Raw genomic sequence first — 20,819 nt, 5'->3', positions numbered from 1 at the left:
AGAGACCCCTAGGGAGACAAAAATATAACATGAATGGGATGCAGGTAGGGAGAGGACTATAGGGCATAGTGTAGGGGAAAAGTATCTATTTTTCACTTGTGTGTATATACCGTGTTTCCCCAAAAATAAGACCTAGTTGGACAATCAGCTCTAATGTTCTTTTGGAGCAAAACTTAATATAAGACCCAGTATTTATTCTATTTTATTATATTATATTATATTATATTATATTATATTATATTATATTACGTTAAGTTATGTTACGTTACGTTACATTACTATACTACACTACACTACACTATATTATATTACATTATATTATATTATACTATATTATATTATATTAAAGACCCGGTCTTATATTATAGTAAAATAAGACCGGGTCTTATATTAATTTTTGCTCCAAAAGATGCATTAGAGCTGATTGTCTGGCAAGGTCTTATTTTAGGGGAAACACAGTATATACACGAGGTCTGACAATTAGGTTCATGAACTAGCCACCATGCTAATACAAACAGCTCAGTAAGGATTCATAACCTTGGTATATCAGTGTCTCACAGCTGTGTTCGTGTGGACGTGTGGTGGTGTCTTGCTAAATGGCGTTCATTATTCTTGCATGTTTTTGTGTGATGTTGTGAGAATGTCTGAGCTTAAATTAGAGCAATGAACAAACATTAAATTTCTTGTTAAACTTGGCAAGAGTGGAAGTGAAATCAGGGATACAATAGTCTAAGTTTATGGAGAAAATGCCATGAAGAAAACGGCAGTGTACAAATGGATTAAACGTTTCTCTGAGGGGAGAGAACGTGTCACTGATGAAGAGAGGTCAGGGCGGCCAGTAATGAGCAGAACTGACGGACACATAGCAAAAATTTGTCAAATTGTGCGTCAAAATCGTCGGCTGACTGAGAAGCATAGCAGACCAAGTAAATATTAGAGAAACAGTTAGGAAAATCTTAACTGAAAATCTTAGCATTAGAAAAGTGCGTACAAAAATGGTCCTGAAGGAGCTCACCAATAAATAAAAGCAAAGGAAAGTCAAAGTTGGCCAAGAACTTTTGGAGAGGCAAGGCGATGTTTTGGGCTGTGTTATCACTGGTGATGAATCACCGGTATACCAATATGACCCTGAAACAAAGTGTCAAAGTGCACAATGGAAGTCAGCCAATTCTCCAGGATCAAAAAAGTTGCGTCCATCCAAATCAAGAGTCAAAAAACGATGTTGCTAAACTTTTTCTATATCAGAGGGATTATTCATCATGAATTTGTACCAACTGGACAAACAGTTAACCAAGTTTACTATTTGGAAGTGCTGAAAAGGCTGCATGAGAAAGTAAGACGAAAACTACCTGAACTTTTTGCCAACAATTCATGGCTCTTGCATCATGACAATGCACCAGCTCACAAGGCACTGTCTGTAAAGGAGTTTTTAGCCAGTGAACAAATAACTGTATTGGAACACCCTCCCTACTCACCTGATCTGGCCCCCAACTACTTCTTTCTTTACCTGAAGATAAAGGAAATATTGAAAGGAAGACATTTTGATAACATTCAGGACATCAAGGGTAATACGACGACAGCTCTGATGGCCATTTCAGAAAAAGAGTTCCAAAATTGCTTTGAAAGGTGGACTAGGTGCTGGCATCGGTGCATAGCTTCCCAAGGGGAGTACTTCGAAGGTGACCATAGTGATATTCAGCAGTGAGGTATGTAGCAATTTTGCTAGGATGAGTTCACGCTCCTAATTGTCTGACCTCGTGTGTGTGTGTGTGTGTGTGTGTGTGTGTGTGTGTGTGTGTGTAGAGAGAGGGGGAGAGGAGAAAAGACTTTTAAACAACTAGCTCACATGATAGTAGAAGACTGGCAAGTCTAAAATTGGCAGTGTAAGCTGGCATGCAGGAGACCCAGGTAAGAATTGGTATAAACAGTCAAGTCTGAAAGGAATCCAAAGGCATGTTTTCCTCTTCCAGTCTTTTTTTCCCTTAAGGATTTCAACTGATTGAATGAAGCCAACCCACATTATGAAAAGTAATCTGCTTTAGTCAAAGTTTACTGATTTAAATGTTAATATGATCTAAAAAATATCTTCACAGTGGCATTCAGACTGGTGTTTGATCAAGTATCTGTGTACCATGACCTAGCCAAGTTAACAAATAAAATTCACAATATGTATGCTGTAAACTACAAAACACTAATGAAAGATATCAGAGAAAATCCAAATAAACAGAGAGCTATGCCACATACACAGATTGGAAAGCTCAATATTAAGATATACATAAATTCTAACAAAATGGATCTATAAATTGAATGCAATCACAACCAAAATCCAGCAAGCATTTTTATAGATCTCGCCAAGATAATTCTAAAATCCATATGGAAAGATAAAAATATATTTATTATATTTTACTGTCACTACTTTTACATAAATAAATAAACATAAAAGACTAGCCAAGCATTCCTGAAGAAGAAAAAGGTTGGAAGACTCATAGTCCTCATTTCAAGACCAATTACAAAATAATTAAGACAGTGAGGATTGGTGAAATGACAGGCACAGATTAGTGGAGTAGAATAGAAAGCCTAGAAATAGATCCATATGAATATAGTCAATAGCTTTTGATAAAGCTGCAAAAGCAAATTAATGAGAAAAGGAAAGCCTTTTCACCAAATATTGCTGGAAGAGCTTACCATCCTCATTAAAAAAATAAAAAAAAAAAATAGGAACCTCAACGTACATCTCATATTGTATTAAAAAATTACCTCATAATGGATCATAGATGTAAATGCAAAATATAAAACTATAAAATATCCAGAAAAAAATACATGAAAGACAAAAGAAAATCTGTAAGATTTAGTGTTTTGTAACAAGTATTTTTATATGACATCAAAAAGCAATACACACGAAAGAGAAAAAAAAACTTGGTTTAGGGCTTAGTCAAAATTTAAAACTTGGTTTTGCAAAGGACACTGTTAGAAGAATGAAAAAACAAGCTACAGAGTGGAAGAAAATTTGCAAATCACATAGGTGATTAAAGACTTGTATGTAAAATATATTAAAACTCAATAATAAGGAAAAACTCCACACCAGTAAAGGAAAAAAGAAAAGAAGCAAAATATCTGAAGAAACATTTTACCAAAGTAGATGTATACATGGTAAATAAGTATAGAAAAAGATTCTCAACATCCTTAGGCACTAGGAAAGTACAAATTTAAACCACAAGGAGACTGTAGTTTATACCTATTAGAATGGCTAAAATTAAAACAAATGAACAAATCCTGACAAATCAAACTCTGGTGAAGATGTGAAGCAACAGGAACTCTCATTCATTGATAATGGAAATTCCGAACAGTAGAGTCATTTTCAAAAACAGTTTGGCAGGTTCTTGTAAAGTTAAACATATACTTACCATATAATCAAGCAAGTGTTAGAATAACAAAAAATCACTAACGATATGAAAGATTTGAACATGTGTATTAATCAACTTGATGTAACTGACATTTATGGAACACTCCACACAATCATGCAACAAGACAGATTATGGATCTGGATCATAAAAGTAGTGACAGTAAAATTAAAACACTCATATCACAAAGATTATATTCTATGACCACCACACAACTAACTCAAAGATTATAGCAAAAAGATAATTGAAAATCAGTGACTCACTACTGGATTAAAAAATAACAACAACACAAGAATAACATATCAAAAATTTTGAGATGCATATAATCAGTTCAAAGGAAAATTTTAGCTTAAAATGTATAAATTCAATAATATAAGTTCGTAATCTAAGAAGTTAAAATGATTGTGAATTAAGCCCAACGTAATTATATACATATACCCTGTTTCCCTGAAAATAAGACCTAGCCGGACAATCAGCTTTAATGCATCTTTTGAAGCAAAAATTAATGTAAGACCCAGTATTATATTATATTATATTATATTATATTATATTATATTATATTATATTATATTATATTATACCTGGTATTATCATATCATATCATATTATACTATATTACATCATATTATATTACATTATACCTGGTCTTATATTACATAAGACCTGGTCTTATATTATAATAAAATAAGACCGGGTCTTATATTAATTTTTGCTCCAAAAGATGCATTAGAGCCGATGGTCTGGCTAGGTCTTATTTTCAGGGAAACATGGTAATAAAGGTAAGGCAGAAATAAATATAATAGGAAAGTAGAAGACAACATAAATGAAGTCAAAAGCTTTCTCATTGAGAATATCAGTAACACTGAAAAACTTCTAGCTACACTGATCAAGAAAATAAAAGACAAATACTACTAGTAATGGAAACAAAAAACGAGGTAGCACTACAGATAAGCCTACAGATATTAAAAGAATAAGGGAATATTATTAATAACATTATACCATTAAATTAAACAATTCTGATGAGGTAAAAATATACCCTAAGAAACAAAAATTATCAAAACTGATTCAAGAAGATAAAACTACATAGCTCAATATGTACTAGAGAAATTGCATTTGTAACTAAAAACTTTCCCATGATGACTACTCTAGGCCAAATGACTTTACTGATACTTTTAGTAAACACACAAGAAAGAAATAACACCAATGCTGCAAAAACAATTTTACAAAGAGAGGAGGGAATATATCACAACTCATTATTTGAGTCTGGCATTACTCTGAAACCGGAACTGGACTAAGACATTATTAGTGAAGAAAACTACATAATTAACATTAAAATATTTAATGATATATTAGTCAATCAAACACAAAAATATGTAAAATGAAGTCATATAGATATTAACTCACAATCAGAGGTTGCTTTTACATTAAAAACCAAGCAATGTAATACACAATAAGAGAATAAACTAGAAAAATAAATTCATGTCAATAAATGAGGGAAAACTTAATCAACTGAGTGAGCCCCAGAATCTGAGTATAAACTCTGCACATAAAATCCTTGGTTAATTGTTAAATTTCAAGCTCAGGCAAGATGCTAGGGAGGTTAGACAAAGGAGAAAGAAAAAAGAAGTAGGAGGAGAAAGACAAAGAGAAGCAGGAAGTAGAGGAGCAGAAGGAAAAAGCAGCACCAATAGCAGCTAGACAATAAAAAATAAATAAATAAATAAATAAATAAATAAATAAATAAATAAATAAATAAATAAAATACCTTAGGAGAAACATCAGCTGCTGAGTACTGCAAAAGAAACAGGTTTCACAATTTGAGTCTAGACAAGTTACCTTATGAGGAGAAGGAGAAAAACAATATAATGATAATAATTATCATCATCATTGTTGAAAGAAAAAGTTTCCAAGTTGCTAAAACGTATTCTCTATTAAGTCTATTTTACCACCAAAATTACTAGACAAGCTATAAAATAAAAATAAAAACAGGAAACTGTGATTCCTACTCATGAAATAATCAATTAATAGAATTTCTCTGAATGGGCACAGATGCTGGATATATAAGACAAAGAATTCAAAACAGCCATTATAAATATTTTCAAAGAATTGAAGAGAAACATTCAAAATTTAAAGGAACATAAATTTAATGTGTAAACATATGAGGAATGTCAGCAAATAAACTATTTAAAAAATGAAATTCTGGATCTGAAAAGTACAATAACTGAAATGTAAAATTTACTAAATAGGATCAACATCAGTTTTAAGATTGAAAAGGAAAAAATTAGTGTATTTGAGAATAGATCAATAGAATGAATACAATTTGAAGAACAGGGAGAAAAAAATATTGAAGAAAAATGAATAAAGGATCAAAGATTTGTGAGATAACACCAAATAACTCAATGTATATGTCATGAATCCTAGGAGAGTAGAGACAAAAAGTAAAAGAAAAAAAAAATATTTGAAGAAATAAGGATACTAATCTTCCCAAATTTAGTATAAAGGAAAAAAATATATATTAACTTACGGTTCGAGAAACCCAATTATGATAAGCACAAAGAAGAATCACATTCAGGTACTTCACAGTCAACTTTTGAAAGCTACAGATAAAGAAAACAAATCTTGAAAGCAGGGAGTAAAAATGACATATTATATAGATGTTAACAATGACATAATCTATGATGGATTTTATATCACAGTGGAAGCCAGAAGACAACAGAATGGCATGTCCAAAGTACAGGAGAAAAAGCTACCTTTCAAAAATGAAGTTGAAATAAAAATATTTAAAAAAAAGTTGTTAGTAGCAGATCTGCACAACAAGAAATGCTAAAGGAACTCCAGAGGAGTGAAATTATATCAAATAGCAACTCGAACATGAAGAAATGCAAACTATACCTATATGCACATATACATATATACGTATATGTATCTATATGTATGTTGTGTATGTATATATGTACTTATGTGTATACATATATACACACATACGTGTGTTCATATATGTACATGCAAATATTATACACATAGACATATATATACATTTTATTCTTTTATTTCAAAACATTATGCTGAATAAAAGAAGCCAAATACAAAATGTACACACTGAATGATCCTATTTATATAAGATATTAGAAGAAAAACTAATCTTTAGTGACAGAAAACAAATCATTGGGACTGGGGTCCAAAGGCAGAAATTGACTGCAAAGGGTCATGAGGGAAATTTTTGGTGTGAAGGAAATTTTACATATCTTGATTGTGGTGGTGAGCACACATACATTTGTCAAAAGTCATCAAATTGTACCCATGACAAGGATACATTTTACTGCATATAAAGTATAACTTATTAAATTTGACTAAGAAAGACATAAAACAAAAAGCTAATGAATCTGACAGAACATAAAGAAGAATTTCTGTTTAATAAAGAATACTATAAACCAAATTAAAAGAAAGATTAAAGACTAGGAGGAATATTTGCAAAGCCTAAAACGAACAAAGTTTTAAATCCAGAATATTAAGGAACTCCTAAAAATCAACAAGGAAAAGACAGAAAACCGAAAAGAAAGCGTGGACAAAAAAGCTATGTATATGAAAAAGAGGCTCATATTCCCTACTAAAGTAATACAAATTTCAAATTACCAGTTTTCAAATTGAGAAAAATCAGAGAGTTACACAGTATCAAATGTTAGAAAGTGTAAGGGTGAAATTAAGCTGCCAGGCCTGTAAAATGGTTCAGCCATTCTGCCAAGCAATCAGGAAGTACTTAGTGAAATTCTATGTGCATGTGACCTACAAAACCCTCTTGTGACAATAAGTGTGATCATAAAGATAAGACAAGGAAAATGTGCTATGTGCATGAGATGGAAGGCAATAGAAAAACAAAATTAGATGCACAGAGCAGAATTAATAAATCACAAGAAAAAATAGTGTTGAGTAGAAAGCCTATTAAAACAGGTAAGATGATTCAATGTGATTTATGTAAACTAAAACCACATGAACACACACATATACAGAGTAACACTATATAATTTTCAAAGATACATTTAACTCAAAATATAATACGAGTTTGAGTGTAGAGGAATGCCAATGGAAATGAGAAATCAAGTAATTAAGAAGTAATGAAAGGGGGGGTGGAAGCCTTGCATAGACTAACATCAGAGAAGTATAATTAATTATCTGCATGTAAAGGAAACAACTGTTTGTGCGTGTTCATGCTTCTCAACACTTTTGTAATGTTGTGTCCATATATCTATATCTGAACTGTTACTCCTTCCTCAAGTGATAGCGTCAACTATGAAGACACCAGCAGTATCCTAAGCATGTGCTTTGGATTACTCTTTCCACATTTCAAAATCGACACAGCATTCCTTGGGGAACATCAAAGGATCATTTCGTCACTACGTTTTCCTCCTCTAAAGGGAATATATTTATTTTTCATGATGTGTGACATACTGCCAAGACTCATCTTGTTTTTAAATTGAAAAATATATCATGAATCATGATTCAGTTTATTTAAACATAATGAAGTAACATTTCTCATTGCATAACAATCATTTGGTGATCGTGGAGTAAGTGTATCTCCTGCTGTCTAAGAATAATCTGTTTACAAATCCCTCAGAGCTCTATTTTCTACCTCAACATGCACCCACATTTAATCTTTTGCAAAAAATGTTGCTACCTATGTTTACATGTTCAATTTTTCAGGTAAAATTCTGTTAGTAATTGTTTAAGGAAAGAGTGTCATCATAAGCTCTTTCTCTAGTGGAGAAGATAAGACATACAAGAATAACTATAAGAAAAGCAATGTGTCATAAATGACACACTGTCCTTTGGAGAATGAAGAAATTATTGAAGAAGGGGATCAGAGAAACTTTCTGGGAGAAATAACATTTGAGCTAGACCTTGAAGTTAGGGAAGATTCAGGTATTCTGAGATGGAGGGGCAAGATATTCCAAGTAAAGAGAATAAAGTGAGGTAGGAAAACAAAGAGTATGCAAAGGAACCACAAGTATTTCAGTTCACACAATGAATTGTACCATATGGGGAGCTATATGACAGTAAGATTAAGTTGAAGGGCAGATCATAGATAAAGCATTTTGAATTTTATTACATAAAATTTGGGTAAAAGGTAATGGCATATCAGAAACAAGTTAGGAACATTAATCAGTTGCATGAAAAGAAATGAAATGAAATGGATATGACATAAAATGAAATGAGTATGACATGATACGACATGACATGACATGAACTAGGGAGACTGGTTACAATGTTATGACAATTGTCCTACAACTGTATAGTGGTTACCAGAGGGAAGAGGAGGGAAAAGTAGAAAAGCGTAAAGAGCATCAAATATATGGTGACAGAAGGAGATTTGACTTTGGGTGGTGAACACACAATGCAATGTACAGATGATGCATTACAGAATTGTACACTTGAAACCTATGTAATTTTATTAACCAATGTTGCTTAATAAATTTAATGAAAAACAATAATGAAATCCTGAAACAGAGATGCTATGAGAATGGAGAGAAGAGGAACAATGTATACAGGGACAATTTTCTAGGCAATGGGAAGCAGTTGGGTAAAGGGGATAAGTACTGAGTTAAAATGATTAATTTTTTTCTTAGTCTAAGTGACTCGTAGTACACTTTACTCATTACTAGAAAGAAGAAAAAGAAGGAAGAGCAGGTGTGAAATTATATATATATGTGTATACACACACACACACATACATACATATATATATGTTGTTGGCACAGAAGTAAGTGCAGTTTAAAACGTTAAAAATAATTGCAAAAACCACAATTACTTTTGCACCAACCTACTATATATATATATGTATATGTGTATGTGTATGTGTGTGTATATATATATATATATATATATATATATATACACACACATACACATACACATATACATATATATATACATATATGTATATGTGCCCCTGGTTACTGCTAATACGATTTGATCTTTGACCCCAGTTCCTAACACAGATCTTCTAAAACGCTTATATTTTCCTGGGTGACAGGAATGTCTGACACAGAATTCCTAAATACCCTTGGAATGCCCTGTATGATAGAAACATCTTTTGTTCTAATGAGGTGATTCTTGGTGGGCTCCTGGATGGGCGCTGGTCACTGGAAAGACCAAGTCATGGTCAGAAGCTTGAAACTTCAACACTACCCACCATTCTCTGGAGAAGGAAGAGGAGCTGAAACTGAGTTAATAATTGATCATGCAAACATGATGAAGCCTCCATAAAAATCCTAGAAGTACATGGTTCAGAGAGTTTCCAGTCTTTGAACACATCTACATGCTGGGAGGGTGGCGCACCCCGACTCCACAGGGACAAGCAGCTCCTTAGCTTGGAACACTTCCTCATCTGGTGGTTCATTTGTATTCTTTAAACTGTCCTTTATAATAAATTGGCAATGGTGAGTTAACTGTTCCCCTGGGTTCTGTCAACCACTCTAGCAAATTATCAGGCACAAAGAGTATGATGTGGAAACCTCTGGTTAGAAGCCAAATCAAACAGAAGTTTTGGGTAACCTGGGGACCTACTACTTGCAACTGGCTTCTGAAGTGGGGGCAACTTGTGGGACCGAACGCTTAGCCTGTGGGGTCACTGCTAACTGTTAGTATCAATTCTGAGCTACTGTTGGAGACTAGGTTAGTATGGGCAGGAAAGCCACATATTTGGTCCCCAGAACAGTAGTAGAGAGAACACAGGAGTTTTTCCTTTCCAGAAATCAGGTTTATCAGAAAATAAGTAAATGTATTCTGGACATAATGAGTTTGAAGTGTCTACAGGAAATAGTCAAAGGGCAATTGTACGGGTTAGGGTGCTGCCAGCTGCTGTGACAGAAGAAGCTTGGCATCTAAGTGGGTTAGCGCAAGAAATGTTTTTTGTTTTGTTTGTTTTGCTCAAGAAAATCCTAGTAAGGACGTAGGATGGATGGGGAGAGAGAGAGTCTGCTCCACAGAAATACTGGAGCCTTGGCTGAAAAGTTTCTACCATCTTTAACATATGGCTTCTACTGTTTTCTCTGGGTGATGGGAGGCATTTTCTTAAATTAGAGTAGAATTCAAATTTGTAGTTGACCTTTCAAAAGAGAAAGTATAGAAAGAGTATAGTCAAAATACACACTCCTAGAGATCATACACTCTTTGAACTAAGATTCAATAGGAGAAGTAAGACTCAGACACTCAGTGTCACTAAACATAATGGAAGGGTTTCAAGAAAGAAGAGGTACTAAACCATATCAAATCATGAAAAGTGGGGCAAGGTAGAGAAACAGAGAAAAATTGATGAGCATTGATGGCTATGTGACCATTGTCACTTTATAATCATGTGAACTTAATAGTTTTGAGAGGAGAAACCATATGAAAAGAGATGAAAGTATAAGTAAAGAACTGTCAGTAGCTTCAGTTCATGTAGATTTAATCTTTGTAGATAACAGCAATTTAAGGAAAAAGAGGAGTGTGCGCAAGAATGTTGAATGTTGAAGATATGGTGAGTTACAGTAAATGTTGTTTGGTTGACAAACTGGGATATGCCATGAAAACATTTCAAGTAAGAAGATAAAAATCCAGTTTCAAAAGAAGAGTATAAATACGTAGCTCTAAACTGTAGAACTGATATGCAAGGTCACAGAAAAGGTGAAGAATAAGAGAGTTGGAAGAATAACTGGAATAAAACACGTAAGAAATCTAGAAAATGCAATCAAATGGACAAGAACAAAATTCTTGCAAACAATACGTGACTTCTTTATGAAATACTAAAATGATTGAAAAATAAAAATAAAATGAAAATATGGAAAGATATGCATATTCTTGGATGGGAGCACTCAACATCATAAAGGCAGCAATTCTTCCTAAGTCAAGCTATAGTGTACTATGATTCCAATTTGTAAATGTCAGCAGGGTTGGTTTTGTTTTGGAGAGCTAGATATGCTGATTCTAGAGTTTAGATGGTAAAACATACAAGCAAGAAAAACTGGGAAATGTATTTTAAAAGACAAAAAGTATGGGAACAATACTCCTCTAAAATGTTAAAACATTTCCAGGTACAACAGCTAAATCAAGGTAATGTTAAGTACGAATATATGTCAATAACAAAATAACTAAAAATAACTCATTTGGAAGTTGTGCATATGATAAAGGCAGCTTTGCCAATTCATGTTGAAACGATAGATTTTTCCATAAAATATGCTAGGACAAGGTTGCCAATTTGATTGCTCTGACCCATCTTTCTTTCCCAAGTATTTTACTCTAATTATTATTCCAACCCCTTTCTTTTTTGTCTTGATTATGACTTTGCCTCATCAGTCCGACAGCATAAATTCTAAATAAATCAACCGTTTAAGTATATAAAATGAATATGCATAAAATTACTAAAAGAAACCATGAAAGTTTTTAAAAGTACTCTCACCTAGAAACCATTCTATTCACTAAAAACAAGATTTTTAAAACAAGTGTTTTCATTTAAAAAACAACGAATGGCAAAATCCTATAGGGATAATATCAAAAAACAAGCAAATTAAGAAAAATAATAGCAACTAATACCACAGGCAATGTACAAATCTCCACATCCTTTGCAAATAATCCCTCAAAAGAAAAATGGCCAAGTATATAAACTGATAATTCATCAAAATGAAAATATGAAAGATTCTTAAACATGAAAAAATTCTCAATTGCAATAAGGGAAATACAAGTCTAAAGTATATTGAGAACATCTTTTTTTTCCCCTAATAGATTGGTAAAGACTCAAAAATTTGAAAACACACTGTGTTGATGAGAATAGTGTAAGGAAGCGGGTGTTCTCACATATTGCTAGTGGGAATGTGTATGACAGTATAACGTAAAGGAAAATTTGGAAGCATCTATCCAAATTACAAATGCACATCATTTTTACCTTCAGGTATACTTGCACATAGACATAACTGTGTGCACAAGGCTATTTGTTGCAACTTTTCTTCATTATAAATTCATCTATTGAAAAATACTTTTAACAAGTAAGATTTGAAAGTATTTTTTTTTCAATAAAATATTAATTGGGAACTTTAGTCATCTAGAATTTTCTGTATCCCATGAGTGACATAAAGTGGCAAATGACACACATGAAAAAATGGTATTAGACAATTTCCTTGCAAATAAATACCGACATCTTTTTCATCTTTATCTCTTTACATGACTATACAATGAGAAATCTTCTTCAGAGTAGAAGTTTCCAAGTGCAAAGAAAGATTCACTTATGACTGATATTAAAGAAGAGAAGATAAGGATAGCATTAGTTGAAGATGCTCAAAAGTGACTGACTGACAAAGAAAAGTCAGCTCAATTTTTATCAAAGATCCAATTAATTAGAATACTGTTCTCTAGGCATTCTATTTAACCAAGTTTTTCAATATTGCAATTTAGTTATAGAAAATATCTGCACTATATTTCCAAATATTCTATTTCCTAATAGATTATCTTTTCAGTAATGCCCATTTGGTTACCATTCTTTATTGGTCATTTGATTACCATTCTTTATTGATACTGGAAGGCAGCTGTGAGTTTACTAACCAACCTTAATTAGAAAAAGATTTGAAATTTTTCAAATTGTTCCTGGCTCCCAATTCATACTGCATTAATCTGCTCAGGCTGCTATAACAAAATATGATAGACTGTATTGCTTAAATAACAGAATTTATTTCTCACAGTTCTAGAGGCTGAGAAATCAGAGATCAAAATGCCGGCAGATTTGGTGCCTGGTGAGAGCTTTCTTCCTGGTCTGCAGTGGGCACTATCTCACTGTCCTCACACACAGCTCCAGTCTTGTTCTCTTCTTACACTGATTATAGTTATAATTCTTACACTACTAATACTAATTCCATTATGGGGGCTCCACCCTCATGACCTCATCTAAACTTAGTCACCTCTCAAAGGCCCCACCTCCTAATACCATCACATTGGATGTCAGGATTTCAACATATGTCTTTTGGGGGAACACAAACACTCAGTTCATAACACATACTTTGCAATTATATCTAATTTGAAGTCAACACAGAAAACTTAAACACATTTCTAAGAATCATTTCATTATAAGAGTTGTTACTCTGCACAATTTTATTGAATATTTTTAAATTTTCTCATATACCGGTGTGTATCAGACTCACCTGGAGGAGGCTGTGCAACATAAAAGTGAGATCCAAACATACAAGTATAGATATGAATTACTGAAAGCAATTAACTTGGCTTCTGTATACATGAAAACTACTGGCATTAAAAGAAAATTTCTTCCTATATAAATAATCTTATGAGAATACTGGAAAGTTTAAAAAACAATCGCCCTCTTTAAATCAAACCCCTATGCATATTCATAACTAATTCTTGATTATTATATGTCCCTGATCTCTTTTGAAAATGTAATGCAATCTTCAAGTCATATTCATCAAATATTAATTAATGGCTCACTATAATCATGCATTTGTTTATAAAAATCAGGAATGTATGATTTCGGTAATAAGATTCATCATCAGGAGGAAATGGTACTGTTAGAAAAGCAATGTCAATTCAGTATCCAATAAGGACTTTTTGAAACATTCTGCTTTATGTGTTCCTATACTGCCTCATGCAGTTTGTTGCCACATTTCAAAAATACCAAACAAGGTAATGTATGGAGAGGAACAGTAATAATAATAAGCCGTAGAAAATGAAGAAAGATACGAAAGGTCAGAACTCCTCATTCTGAAAGACTTAGGCTGAAATATCATAAAGAACACAAGGATAAGATAAACGTGGGTATTAACTGAATCCTGGATGCGTAGAAAGTAAATCCTCTTTGAAAGTGCACTACTGTGTTTCACAGATGAAGCAAAGCAGCCTGCCAACCACAAGCAAAATAGTTTCATGAAAAATTTAGGTAAATTTATACATTCTAGATCAGAATCAAATTATGAAGGAAAGGTAAAAGGTATTTAAGTCACATCCCTATTCTATGGCATTTGACATCATGCAAAGTAATTACGCTGCCTCAGACGTAGCACTATCAATGTAATAAAACCATGAATGAACTAGCTATATCTTACATGAGAAACAATTTCTATCATTTATAATATTATATTATACATTATTATTATGTATTTAAATATATGTGTACTAAAATGCAAACAATATTATTTATAGATATAGCTATTTCAGAAAACCACTCTCAAATTTAATTAGATGAGGCAATGGGCATTCCTTATTAGATGAAGAGTACAGATAGAATATGGTCATAGAAGCCAAAATACCTGGTACCTATGTTAGTTCTGTCTTTTATTTATTTTTTTTTTTTTCAGGAAAATTGGGTTTGTGCCATAGAAGAACATCTATAATTCTCTATCAGACCCTGGTGGTCATGCATCAAAGCATAACTTAGTCCATTAATCCTTGGTAGAGTAAAAATAGGGAGTAGTTTGTGAGGGCACAAACATGTCTTGATGCTTTATTGGTGTTTATAGCTTCTCTCAAGTGTGTGAAAGAATGGAAATGATCAGTCCTTATTATTCAAACCTGGATCATTGGCAGCTTTCCTTTCATTCATGTGGGAAAACCCTGTGTGTCACAGTTAGAAGAAATGGTAATGTGCTCAAATTTCCTTCTGTAGCTATCCCAAGGCCTGAAATCCCAGAAATGTTATTCCACATTGACTCTGCCTTTCCAGGGTTATTTTTTTATTTCAAAATCTGGACCCCAAAAAATCACAAGATCAAGCACTGAAATCAATGCCAATGTCCCTGGACCCTCTTTTTGAATCAGTTCTTTGAGCACTTAATGCTTTTTTAAAACAACTGATTGTAAGTTTTATGCTTTATTTTGAAACCATTTTCTCATTTTAACTCCTCTGAGTTTCCATAATTTTATAAATACTGTCCTTATTATAATCCGCTCTGGCTTTCCTCACAAACAGTGTTGAGAGTCCCAGAGTAGAGCAGCCTATTTTCACGCTCTCTCGAGGAGGCTTGTTCCCTAGCCCTCTCATTGTGAGTTTGTTCCGGGCTGTCGGCTGCCTGATGTTTTGATGTCTCTCTCCACTAACTAACTCTTGCCTTCCAACCACTGAGCTTTACAGTTTCTTGTTTACTGCCTTCCTTGTTACAGCGCTTGGCTTACTGCTTCAGTTTGTGTCAACAGAATCCTTGGCAACTTCCTGTGTCATTTCTTGCCCTCCCTCTACCCACCCCCCATAGATTGCTTTTCACCAATTTGTCTTTCCAAAGATAGCCTGTCAGCAGTTCAAAGTGTGGATTTTACCTCTGGTCTCTGAGACTGTTCATTTTAATTATTAGTAAGAGGCAGCAAGGCTGACACATAAAAGCAAGTGACCACCTACACTGTGTCATTGAAAAGGCACAAGGATTAATCCTTCCTGTGCAGGGTGCCTGAAATCCCACATGACACATTCATTTCTCTGATTTCAAAAATGTTAACATTTTAGGAAAGCTTGATCAAATTGCAAATACTCTCTTCTGCTTAACCTTAGGTTTTTCTACATATACGATGGTGGTACTTACTAGATTATATATTCTATCTTATATTGCACTGCATTGTATATTGTAATTATTTGTATATCTCTGTGCCCCCCTCCCCCATGAAACTGTAAACCATTTTCACAGAATGGTGTTCCAGTCCTTATACCTTAGGGCCTAGGGTAGCACAAGGGGACAGTAGGTCTCAATACGTGGTTGTCAAGTTAACAAATATAAAATATAAGTGGAGAGGTAAGAAACATACACCAGGAACTTCTAATGCATTCGTTTTAACTGTAATACTAATAAGTATCAGTTAGGGAATTGAGTCAGTTGATGCAACAGAAAAATCCAAATAGCAATGACTTAAACACAAGATGGGAAATTTTTCTCATGTAATAAGAAGTCCAGGGGAAGGAAAATACTGGTATCGATTTGGAAGTTCAAGGATGTCATAGCTAAAATCTCAGTAATAATCATGTCCTTTCAATGATGCAAGGTGGCTGCTCCAGTTCCAGTCATCATGTGTAACTTCCAGGAATGAGGAAGAAAGGGCCAGAAGGAAGACAAGGCAATATCTATATCAAGAAAGCAGAACCTTCCCAGAAATTCCATCTGATTTCTCTTTATATTTCACTGAACAGAATTATGACAGACTGTCTCCCATAGCAACAAGAAGAATGAGAAAATAAGGAGCTTATAGTTCCTTTCTCTCCCTTTTTGTTTTGTTTTTGTTTCTTTGTTTGTTTGGTTGCCTGCAATGATACCGGGATTCCACAAGTAAGGAGAGGAGAGTGAATATTGAGTAAGTAAGCCACGATAAAGCTCTGTCACAGAGGCATACTAAGTATATGAATGCTGAGAGAGTCGATGTAAATGAGAGAGCATATGACGTCAACCAATGGCTGCTTCACCATCCTGCCTACCGCCTGGGATCAGGCATTTTGATCTATACACTTTAAAGCCTGATTGAGGCATGGGCTTCCCAGGAATCCTAACGCAGTATATTTCTGATTTTCATTCAGCTTCTTCATGGGCTTCACAAATAAACGTTTTCCTGAGCATTTTCTATATATCTGGCACTATGATACATACAGTCATATAATACTTGCCTTCAAGCTGCCCACTTTAAACTGATCTTTGCAGTAACAGACTGAGTATAGGGTCTTGCAGTGGTCCACTGAAGAGGCACGTTAACTTAGATGCGGTGTGTGCTTGTGGAGTGGGAGTTTTGTTGGGAAAGAACTGTGATAGGAGGAGAAAAAGGAGCCCACCACCGAAAGAAGTGCAGAATGGCGTTAGTGGCATAGCGCATTAGTGCATAAAGGCACAGAAGGCAAAGAAAGTAAAAAGCATTCTGGGATTTATAATTTTTTCAGTGGCTCAAAGCACAAAATTCAAAGGGCAAGGACAATGGTAGTGAGACAAATAAGAAGAGAGGTAAGCAAGAACCAAATAGTCGCTTTGGACAATGAGACACTAAATAACTTTAAGCTATTATTAGTTCTGTGTTTTAGGAAAATTATTGTGGTCCCTCTCGGGACAACTTATTAGAGACAGGTAACATTAGAGAGAGAGAATTCAGCTAAGGGACTATTCCAGTAGTTCAAGTGAAAAATATGAGGGCCTAACCAAAACAACATCAGAGAATTTGGAAAAATAGGTACTGATTCCACAGACATTAAACAAGTCAAAGTTAAAGAACATATTGAAGAAGTGTGTGTGTGTGTGTGTGTGTGTGTGTGTGTGTAGTGGGCAGGCAGGGGGAACAAGTGTAGATGTGGAGCAGAAATGAGGGTAGAAAACTAAGACAATTCCATTTCTTCAATTATTCATTGATTCAATGATGATGATTGAGACGACTTTCCTAAGAACAGCATATGTTTGGGTTAATGTGCTACCTCAGTAAGATATAATAATATACACACTTGTTCATATTAACGCCTATACATCTGACCCAAGAATAACATGAAACAAAATCAACAAGAAAACAGTCCCTCAGCCATTGAAACTGAAGTCACTGAGCCAAATGCCATTCAATGTGCTCTTCAATCATAGTTGAACAGCCTACTTCCTAGAGCAATTCTCAAGGACCAAGGGGATAATATGAAACACCGGATTTTACTAAGCAAAGAACAAGCCTGTTCACAGCATTTTTCTACTTAGTAGACTTCAAAACACCTTAACAAAATGAGAAACTTATTACATTGGCCTCTGTAGCAATTGAAGAATAAAATCCAATATCTAAAATATCAGGAAAAATTCTTAAACCATGAGGAAAATGATGCAGCTTCACGGAGGTAATCCAAATAATTATACACTTAAATAGAATAGCATGGCACATAGGAGTAGTTTATGTTCCCAGGTCCAGAGAAAACCAACAGAAATGGTGAGTTGAAGTATGCAACAGTTGCTAAAATTAGCATTTTATTATCCTGCCTTTATATTATGTATAAATGTATCTTAAGGTTCACTAAACCAATAGTCCTCCTCACTGCTTGTACCAGCTCAACCATGCTAAGAAAAGGAATCTCTTAATGAGTTTGAAAAAACTGTGCAGAAAAATAAATGCCAAAGTCATCCTGGTTTCCAGATGAGAAGAGCATCCATGCTGCAGGATCCACTTCCCCTTTTAGAAAAGATTGGTTTTCCTCTATGTCAATGCCTTGTGAGATTATTTGACCTTAAGAACAATGAAATCAAATTAGCAGAAACGAGTAAATATGATTAAAACAAATGCACAGCATCCTGGTGCTGAGCTCACTTTAAGTCAGAAAGACCTCGATTAGAGTCTCGGCGTTTGCATTAATCAGGTTTCTTAACCTCTCTAAGCCTCATCAATAATATAGAAATATTACCTAGTTTACAGAATTTTTGTGACAAGTAAATAAATGCTCATGAGGCACCCAGCCTCAAATCTGGCTTATAATATATCTTAAATACATATTAATGTAAAGGATGAATTAACAATATCCTGCGAAGTAGTGACTTTTATAGCAGAAGACACTGAGGCTCCGAAGGATCAGTGACTTGTCCAAGGTCACAGTGCTAATAAATACAAGAACCAGGATTCAAACACAGGTATAGTATTGTAGGTTCACTGCTCTGATGTGTCTGCACTCTACATTTTAGAAGATATCCTTTCGACAAGCCAGGACTTAATATAAATATTGCACTGAGCTTAAGGCAGAATTAAACGAGAGAGGGAGCATAAAGAAAAAAAATGAAAGTAAAAGCTGTCTACTGCAAACAGTTCAGTATTATAACCCTGCAAATGACGAAGTTTAGAACATAGAACCTATGAGAAACCATCAAAATAATTTAGTCTGGAGAAGAGAGAGTAGGGGAAAATATAGTTGCAATTATCAAATTTACAGAAATGTAGTTTAAAATATTATGCGCACTTTCACTTTGCAAGGATGGTTTAATTATTACCAAAGGACTACAGATTAAATGCAAGGAAAAATGGTAGTTATAAAATAGGTACTATGCTGACAATTTGAATGAGAATTTAAGGGACTGGGGTGATTTGAGGGGATAGATAAGAGCTCTACTTATGATTCAGGGATGAATTATGTTTAAATGTGCAAGTTTTGTGGCTATAGGGGGACTGCTGGGTGGTAAGAAAAATCTCAAAACTTGGGTTAATTTTTTTCACACCATGAATATTTAAAAAACAAAATATGTCTGAATTTTCATGTTTAATTATTAAAATGCCCATGAGTTTACCAGAAAGAAACTGCAATTTGTCACTTAACAATACCATCACAGGATTTGATCACCCTGTAAAATTTTATCTAAATATATAATTTTACATTTACTAAATGATATATTATTGGTTATTACCTTAAACTGAACAAGTTTGGGAATAAGATAGTCCCAAATTCTACTCTCTAGTTGACCACTGACTACAGGTATAACCATGGATAACAGCAAGAAAAAAAACTAATTCAGATTTCCAGGTAGTTACACAACCATACTGACAAAGCCAATCTACCATTTAAAAAAAAATGCCCATCCCCATGTAACAGCAAAATTAAGTTTTAAAAACAATGTCTAAATGTCTCATAAACATATGATTATACAATCACACCAGGGGGCGCTCTTAACACTGAAATGATGGATGACATTTTAAACACGTGGTAATCTCAGCTGGCCAAAATGAAAGATTTTTGTAAGCATGTAGTACTCGCATCAAGTGCTTATCTCTCCAAATTGTTTGCTGACAAAATACACATTCTCTTTTGCATTCAACTGTTTATGTTGTTAAGACTAAGTGTATTAAGTAAAGCATTTTCTGCTGATAGGAAGTATCTTACTTTGAAAACATCTGTTTATTTGGACTGGCATCTGTCTTATTCTTTCTGTTGTTGGGCTAATTCTGAATAAGAGAGTGCTTAAGAGTACATACAACTTTAAAAACCGGTTTCATTGTCAATTTTATTTTTTATAAAATTTCCTACCCGACCTTCAGGTTTCTTTTGTTTTGTTTTCATTTATAAAAAAGGGGAGATTCTCCAAGTTATCTAAAATTGACACTAATAGTGAAATTCTAATCTTGGCAGTATGGGCCTTTTCCATATTTTCTCATTACCTAGTAGGAATTCTGAAGTTCAGACGGTCTCCTCAGAAAGTTCAAGGTTCAGGTTCCTAAAAATAAAATTAGAAAATCAGTGTGAGGCTTCAAGAAAATAGTAAGACAGAAGGTAAGTGTGGGCTATATTACCCAGAGAAAAATCACAATATGCTTCTATGTTAACAGTAATATTTTTATATAAATGTACCTGATTTTAAAAACTTTAAGGAATAACTTCACGTTGAAAGGAAAGCTTCACAAAGTATGGTGAAAGGAAGAGGGCATAGCTACTTATCTTCCTATTGTGAAGAAGGAGTTTATAAAATTTTCTAACCAATGCAGAGGAGA

At 33.9% G+C, this 20,819-nt stretch overlaps 1 protein-coding gene across 1 annotated transcript in view; it reads right to left on the bottom strand.

Moving 5' to 3' along the window:
* The window catches only part of COX7B2 (cytochrome c oxidase subunit 7B2), a 64,203-nt gene extending 43,656 nt beyond the window's left edge, over nucleotides 1-20,547 (bottom strand). The window contains exon 1 of the mRNA XM_088789899.1: nucleotides 20,490-20,547. The gene's annotated coding sequence lies outside the window, so the exon portion shown is untranslated. The remainder of the gene's footprint in view (nucleotides 1-20,489) is intronic.
* Between the last annotated feature and the right edge of the window lie 272 nt (nucleotides 20,548-20,819).

This window comes from Rhinolophus sinicus, chromosome 1 (genome assembly GCF_057876585.1).
Source record: "Rhinolophus sinicus isolate RSI-liver-muscle chromosome 1, RSI-T2T, whole genome shotgun sequence".
NCBI lineage: Eukaryota > Metazoa > Chordata > Mammalia > Chiroptera > Rhinolophidae > Rhinolophus > Rhinolophus sinicus.
Note: the sequence above shows the minus strand (reverse complement) of the source record. Positions and strands in the feature narration are given on the sequence as shown.